Source organism: Triticum urartu, chromosome 7A (genome assembly GCF_056163025.1).
Source record: "Triticum urartu cultivar PI428250 chromosome 7A, HENAU_Tu73, whole genome shotgun sequence".
In the NCBI taxonomy this organism is placed as follows: Eukaryota; Viridiplantae; Streptophyta; class Magnoliopsida; order Poales; family Poaceae; genus Triticum; species Triticum urartu.
In genome coordinates, this window is record NC_141879.1 from 638728970 (window position 1) to 638737217 (window position 8248).

Sequence of the window (8248 nt, forward strand, 5' to 3'; positions counted from 1 at the left end):
TGGCTCGCTCTCTCGGCCGGTGGGTGGCGAGTCGGCGTCAGTACCGCGCGCTCACTCGCCACGCGTGACGATCGCGGATCGCCCCAAATCGATTTCTCTCGTGTCTCACCCCCTTTTGGCCTAGTTGCAGTTGATCGCATATCCCGTCCAAACGTACCCGGCCCTCGTTGAGATCTTCTCCAGCGCGACGGCCCTAGGCAGCTGGCAGTGGTGTGGGATCGGTTCCGTGGCTCCGCGTTTGCTGTGGCTCGTCGGTAGGTGGGTCTCCTCAATTCCACGTATTCTCTGGTTGTGCTTCCTCTTTTTCTTTTTTCCTTTTTTGGATAGCGATATTTTAAAAAATAAGACCAACCTAAGGGCTAATCCTGGTTGGCTTTTTTTATAGGAAAACTCCGCGAGTCAGAGCCGAGGCTCAAACTCGGATGGGTTGGCTGCAACTCCAGCAGCACAACCAACGGGTCGACGCCCCGTCCTCAGGATAGCGATATTTGGTAACTAGAGTATGTGGCAGATTGGAAATCTACTAAACGAACCTGCCAGCAAGGCCGAGCGTGCTCCCGCGCGAGAGGGCAAGCGCGGTACCACACGCCAGACCCAGACAACAGATCGTGGCCCAACAGGAAACCACACACACCCCAACCCCATGCCGAATCATACCACCACTCCCCACGCCGTCCGCACCACCACCCTTCCCCCTCTACTTCTTAACTCCGACGCAAGTAAACTCCCCCCCCCCCCCCCCCCCCCCCGCCCAGTCTCTCAGATCGACACCAAAACACTACCGTAACTACAGATCGGGAGGATCAAGAACAATCCCCAGTGGCCTCTTCTCTTCATCCTCTATAGACGGATATCATCAGCTCCAAGACGGGGAAATTACCAGGGATCTGGCAAAAGATTCACCAGGAAACATCAACCACCCTAGCAAGATCAAGTTCATCCTCATACTCTCAAAAAAAAATAGCCTAGCAGAAATTTACCACCGCATTTGAACAAATCCTACCAGTCCGTGCACACTGTTATCACCAGCTATATAGATCAACAGCTCCCCCACCCTCCTGTTTCAATTTTGTGATGATGTGAATAGCAGCCCAAGAAATCAGGAATGTTACCCATGTAAGAACTAGAGATAAAAAAGGAACCTTTAATGATCACAAAATCACATAGTTCTAGACAAAAGTGTGTTGCAATAGGGTAACTTCTAGACTAGTATGCTAGGTAGCAAAAAGTTTTAAAAAATACATGAAAAAAAGGAGAAATTACCAATCTATACATGAGAAAAATCATCATCTACTTTGTATTAAAGCTACCAGGGAAAAATGTGGTGTCTTTTTTTGAAGTTGCTCATGCTGCACTGCATATATCCCGACTGTATAAAAAAAGTGTCCTATGCAATTGAATAAGGGAATGATCTCCCCTTTGATCCCTGTTGTAAGAAAAAGCATGAAACATAACAATGTGTCAAAATTTAGTGAACATGTGTAAAATTTCAACTTTTCTATACAGAGAAAATAAGAACATTGTACGTAATGATGATACTAATATGTGAACGTAAAAAGCATAAGCAGGTGGTACAAAATGGCTTCTAGCCAGGAAGATAATGCAGAAAGTGTATTGAGAGGTGGCCGAAAGAATCAACAGGAAGATGTTGCACGCACGGCAAACAACAATTTTGCAAACCCCAACATCCCGGACACAGGTAGTTAATCATGTGTGCTATTACTACCAGCCTTGATGTTTATAAAGCTACCATGATGAACTTATGTTGTTTACGAGTGTTCTTGGTAAGAAATTACCAGCATTGATGTTTATAAAACTACAATGATCAACTTATGTGGTTTACAAGCGTTTATGTAAAGGTCTTACTACACACTAGGTGTATAAACTAACAAGTTCACAATGTATGAAAATACCATTCCTTGTTGGAAAAAAATCACCATACTAGATTGTGTGGCTAAATTACCAGGTGAACACTATGCAAGTTAGCAGACATGTCGAGAGGAATTTACCACTCATGCTAGTAAGCATTACCAGCCTTCATGTTTATGAGATTACAATGATCAACTTATGTTGTTTACCAGTGTGTATGTAAGGGTCTTACCACACACCAGGTGTCTATACTACCAAGTTCATAGTGTATCAAATATCGGTATTTGTAAAATAAAAATAAAAATATCACCATACTAGATTGTGTGACTAAAGCACCAGGTGAAAACTATGAAAGTTATTAGACATGTTGAGAGGAATTTACCACACAAAAAGAAAAACTGACTGATATTTAGTTACTATGCCGCATTGCAGGTGCCTGGACGATTAGTGCACACAACAACTTGCCTAGTGTGGAAACAAATGCAAGCATGGGAGCAGCAAGCTTTGGGGGAGCAAACAATCAGTGAACTGGCAACTCCAGAATTAGCTAGGATCGACGATGATCAAGGGGGCTCTAACATGGATGCATATTCCATGCCTAAGCCTCCTATTCATGAATACAGTTTGATAATATGGAGAGTGCGCGTAGATCTTTGATTCGAGCAACTGAGAGTGTTTTGTCTTCACATTTTCATGCATGGGCAAGAAAGGGATAAAATGTCAAACTCACAAATCGGATATAGATTATCAAGAAGAAATAGCCTGCATACTAAATTTAGTGATAGTTTATAAAAGCGACAGGCTACTACCATGCAGGTTTATCGGCAATTCCCTCTATATCTATACAGTCACACCGGGCTATAGAGTATCAAGCAATATGTTTCACATGTTACTGTTTCTCATGTAGCTAAAAAGAGAGACAAATATACCGTTTGACATGGAGCATCATATATGTCAGTTGCATCTTCCCATAATCCTTTAAATGATTGGAGTGTAAAAAAATCAGAAGAAGCATGGGTGTTCAAGTTATGTTCTTTACCAAATGGTATCATCGCCCAACAAAGATTTAAAGAGCAAGAATGCATAAACAACCAACCATACCGCATATGCACAACTCATGAATATGGATCGGACATATAAAAATTCCTGCAGAATTCCCATATCATTAACTAAGCTAACCAAATACTGGAATTGGATGAAAAGAACTATTGCACAAGGATACAATTACTACATAAAATGGTGTATGCAAATCCATATTCCATATACCAATCAGAACTGATGCAAAAAGATAAAAGTAGCAACTATATTACGACTTAGTCTCGCTATGTTCTAAAACCAATATATAGGTCATTTTACTACAATCTAAAAGGTCTTCTAGATAAGACTGGACGCTCAAGCGAGCTTTTCGGCTCGGCCCGAAACTCGCTCCAGCTCGGGCCAACTCAGCTCGGCCCGACAAGAAAATAGGCCGAGCCGAGCTAGCAAATTTAGGCCCGTTCGACGACCGAGCCGAGCCGGTTTCCGCTCGGTCCAACTCGGTGGCTCGTTTTGCAGCTCAATTAATTTTTTTAGATAATTCTCAGCCCATTGCCTAGACATAGCAGCCTACAGGAGCAGCCCAAGCCCATTAAAAGCACCCCGACTCACATGTGCGTCCCCCAGCGAGCGAATGCAGCCGCCGCTGCTTAGGGTTTGCGCCTTGCCGCCCCGCCGCCGTCCAGCCAGTGGCCACCACCCTACGTCGTGCTCCTCGCCGCGCATGAAGCTCTATGGCTCGCCGTCGACACCGACGGCGTACGTGCCTGTTCGCCGCTGCGCCGGACGCCGTCGTTCGTCGTTGTCGTGATTCCTCGCCGGCAAAAGCAGGTATGGCCTCCAGTCCATGCCCTCCTCTCCCAACGATGACCCCAGCAGCCGGCCACGCGGAGGAGACTTTGCGAGCACACACACGCGCCCACACTTCACCGGCGGCGCGCACGCACACACCGGCCGCTCCCATGCATATTGAAGACTGAACATACACATCGGCACTCACTCACACGAGCCGCTCGGGCTGGACCGAGCAGGAGGCAAGACGAGCCGAGCCACTAAAAGTAGGCTCGTTCACCAACCGAGCCGAGCCGAGCCAGCTCGCTCATGGGCGAGCCAAAGCCTAGCTCGGATCAAACTCGGCTCGGCTCGGCTCGTGTCCAGCCCTACTTCTAGACACCCAATGAACAATAATGCCTGAAATTAAATACATCAGCAGAGGTGAGGACAACAAGCAGCGCATGAGCATCAAGAAAATAGGAGTACCAGGTGGTGGTAGGAAGTAGCTGAGTAGTTGGGGTCGGGCGGATCGGAGCGGTGATGATGAGTATATAGTGGGCATGGGGTACCCTGTTCGTATTGATCAACTAAAGAGCAATGAGAAAAGAAATTGAACAAGCAAGGAGAAGATAAGTCACTTAGTGGGGATCCAACGCGAAAGATAGGATTTAGTCTTGCTCCAGGGAAGAGGCCAAGCAGGGCCTTCCACTAGTTGTGGGCCGGACGTAGTCATGTACTAGCGGAGCCCCAGAAGCAGCATCTGTGCCGCGGGAGGTAAGGAACGCAGGTGGCGTGGGCGCGACCATGAGAGGGCTCAATATCGAGCCTAGGTCGACCCGCCCCCGCCCACTTTCCCGGATTCTCCCTGACCCGCATCCATCCTCGAGGGGATCGTCTGGCACACAACTTGTGAAGGAGGGGAGGGAGGGGGCAAGGAAGAAGAGAAGGAGCGGCGATGGCGATGACATGGAAGGCGTGGAGCGAGAGGAGGAGGAGGCGTGTCTGGTGGAGGCGATATTGATGTGAGAGATGAGAGGGGACGATGCCGTGCGATGGGGAGTTGCCTTTTTAACGAAGGAAACAAAGTCGTGTGGAAATTCTTTCGAGCAATTGCTGCATTTTTTCTCCCGCTATTATTTGCGTCGATGCACTGTTCCTACGCTGCAAACGTTGACACGCCTAGAGTGCGCCTTGGCTTTCCCTCTTGGGGACTGTAATGGTGTCCTTTTTCAAACATCCGCTCTCTCGTAGGTAGCAACTGGTGAGGGTATTGGTGTGTGGGGTATCGGAGCACACACCAGCAAGTTTGCAAACACTGGGTCCACTCGTTAATCTCCTTGTTCTTTGAGAGAAATTTTTTGCTACCAGTCGAACCCAAAGCAAAGCCCGCAAGTGGCACCATGTTGCACATCCGAGTGAGCATAGGCTTACTAACTTTTGATAACGAATGATAACCGACAAATTTATGATAAACCCAAGGGGCTAATGATCAATATTTTATATGTTTGGACCAAAACAACATGTGAAAGGATATTCTATTTTCACATTAACTACACTGTGTTAAATATGAAAACAACACACATAAACTTTGCTGAAATTAAATATGAAAACATCAAAGACATGGAGTACAGGTCCAAAACTCCAAACATGCAGTGCCAACTTCCAAGGATTCATTTCAGTATGGGTAGAAATGAAAAGGAGTTTTGTGCACAATGCCCACCAAGATGCAGGCTGCAAAATTCGAGAAACATGTGACTAATTGGGACAAAAGATTTGTGATCCAAGGGCACAAGTTTCGGTTACCATGTGTTCTACTGAAACTGAGTTTCCATTGGATTCTTTCTCTATTGAGATACCATATTTCCTCTTCATGATCTTCCGGTCAAACGTTCTGATGCCGTCTTCAAGGAAAAAAGTATTCTGTAAAATATTAACTGTGAAATCCAGTTAGATAGTTAAAAAAATTCATAATGCAAAAGTCAACTTTGTACAATGTTAACCATGAAATTCAATGATATTTAATCACAACAGTGTTGAACCTTGATTGTTTTGTTATTTAAACTGTTAAATGTGTCGACTAGTTTATTCATTTTACCATGTCACCTTTTAATTTTTCCTAGGCGTCTTAATTAAATTAAACTTCTCTTCCCAATAATTCATAGATGGAACTCATTTCATTGATGAATTGTTGTATATACTAAGCTAGCATGCATATGTATTAAGTAGCACCAACAGTTATACAGGTAAACTTGTGCTACTACAAAACTTGGTGAGATAGTTGAATCATAATCACTCAAGCTTTATCGTCCATTGATTTTTTATACTTACATTAGTTATTTAGTAATTCATTTATTTTCCATCTTTAATTTTACTACAAAATCATTCTTTTGCTGGATCATATTAAGAAAATTAAACTACTTGTTTTCCATTTTACAAATGATTAGTGTTTTCACGGTCGGCGATGGGCCATGTCAAGGAGTGTGACGGCCTAGGGCCCATCTCAAATAAGGGCCCAATGCATCAATATATTATGAAACTATGTTTTCAGAACATAAAACCAGCAATAATAAGAAGTTAAAATGAATTTGCTGATGGATACCTAACTCCACCACAATGAAGCATCAAGAAGAAGCAATCATCTTAGGCGATTTGAAATCTCAAGCACACGGGATGCATACAATATATCAACTTTATGGAAGATCTGCATATGATAAGTCCCACATAAATTTGAACTATTATTCTAATAAAGCCAGTGCCCGACAGAGCCCCTTTTTAATGTTGTGTTCATACTAAGCATCTGGAAACTAGGAACTACATTTCTGTAAATACTATGTTGGACAACATAGGAGAAGGATGAGGGCTATGGCGAGTTGGTGCATGAGTCAGCTCAGGTTTACACGAGAGAGATAGGCATCTTAAGAAGATGGTAAGCTCAGCCGAGCTTTCGGTTGAGGTGAGGTGTGAGGTTTTTTGACTGGCTGGAAAGAAAATATGAGTTACATAAACAGAATAAAAGATGAAAAAGCTATCTAGGCAAAAAAATCTAAACCATATTCCCTTGATAGTCTCTATTTTACTACTTTATAGCGACACTATAGGAGAAATTATAGAATAGGAGTGTAAGTTTTGGTAACTGTATTTCTTTGAGTTGAATGTTAGATGATGGTGTGACCTGCTTTTGGCATTGAACCTATAAGATATAGAAGAATATTCACAGTGGTCTCAAGAAAGTTTTATCCCACTCGTCTTATTGGAAGCTATTGTTGTTAATGTTGGTGCTGGGCAAACCACTCTTGACTCGACTATCTTTGTGAAGGAAATATGCCCTAGAGGCAATAATAAAGTTATTATTTATTTTCTTATATCATGATAAATGTTTATTATTCATGCTAGAATTGTATTAACCGGAAACATAATACTTGTGTGAATACATAGACAAACAGAGTGTCACTAGTATGCCTCTACTTGACTAGCTCGTTGATCAAAGATGGTTATGTTTCCTAACCATTGACATGAGTTGTCATTTGATTAACGGGATCACATCATTAGGAGAATGATGTGATTGACTTGACCCATTCCGTTAGCTTAGCGCTCGATCGTTTAGTATGTTGCTATTGCTTTCTTCATGACTTATACATGTTCCTATGACTATGAGATTATGCAACTCCCGTTTACCGGAGGAACACTTTGTGTGCTACCAAACGTCACAACGTAACTGGGTGATTATAAAGGTGATCTACAGGTGTCTCCGAAGGTACTTGTTGGGTTGGCGTATTTCGAGATTAGGATTTGTCACTCTGATTGTCGGAGAGGTATCTCTGGGCCCTCTCGGTAATGCACATCACTTAAGCCTTGCAAGCATTGCAACTAATGAGTTAGTTGTGTAATGATGTATTATAGAACGAGTAAAGAGACTTGCCGGTAACGAGATTGAATTAGGTATTGAGATACCGACGATCGAATCTCGGGCAAGTAACATACCGATGACAAAGGGAACAACGTATGTTGTTATGCGGTCTGACCGATAAAGATCTTCGTAGAATATGTGGGAGCCAATATGAGCATCCAGGTTCCGCTATTGGTTATTGACCGGAGACGTTTCTCGGTCATGTCTACATAGTTCTCGAACCCGTAGGGTCCGCATGCTTAACGTTTCGATGACAGTTATATTATGAGTTTATATGTTTTGATGTACCGAAGAATGTTCGGAGTCTCGAATGTGATCGCGGGCATGACGAGGAGTCTTGAAATGGTCGAGACATGAAGATTGATATATTGGAAGCCTATATTTGGATATCAGAAGTGTTCCGGGTGAAATCGGGATTTTACCGGAGTACTAGAGGGGTTACCGGAACCCCCCGGGGGTTAATGGGCCATAGTGGGCCTTAGTGGAGAAGAGGAGAGGCGGCCAGGGCAAGGGCCGCGCGCCCCTCACCCTAGTCCGAATAGGACAAGGAGAGGGGGGGGGCCCTTTCCTTATTCTCCTCCACCTCTTTCCCCCTCTTCTCCTAATCCAACAAGGAAAAGGGAGGGAGTCCACCGGGGCAGGGGGGCACCCTAGAGACACAAC

At 44.0% G+C, this 8248-nt stretch overlaps 1 long non-coding RNA gene across 1 annotated transcript; it reads right to left on the bottom strand.

Annotated features, from left to right (window-relative positions):
- Positions 1–1130: 1130 nt before the first annotated feature.
- Positions 1131–4714, bottom strand: LOC125525435 (uncharacterized). Its single transcript, XR_007291298.2, has 2 exons — positions 2799–4714; positions 1131–1426 (listed from the first exon to the last, which is right to left on the bottom strand). It is a non-coding gene; the product is annotated as an uncharacterized LOC125525435 (long non-coding RNA).
- Positions 4715–8248: the final 3534 nt, after the last annotated feature.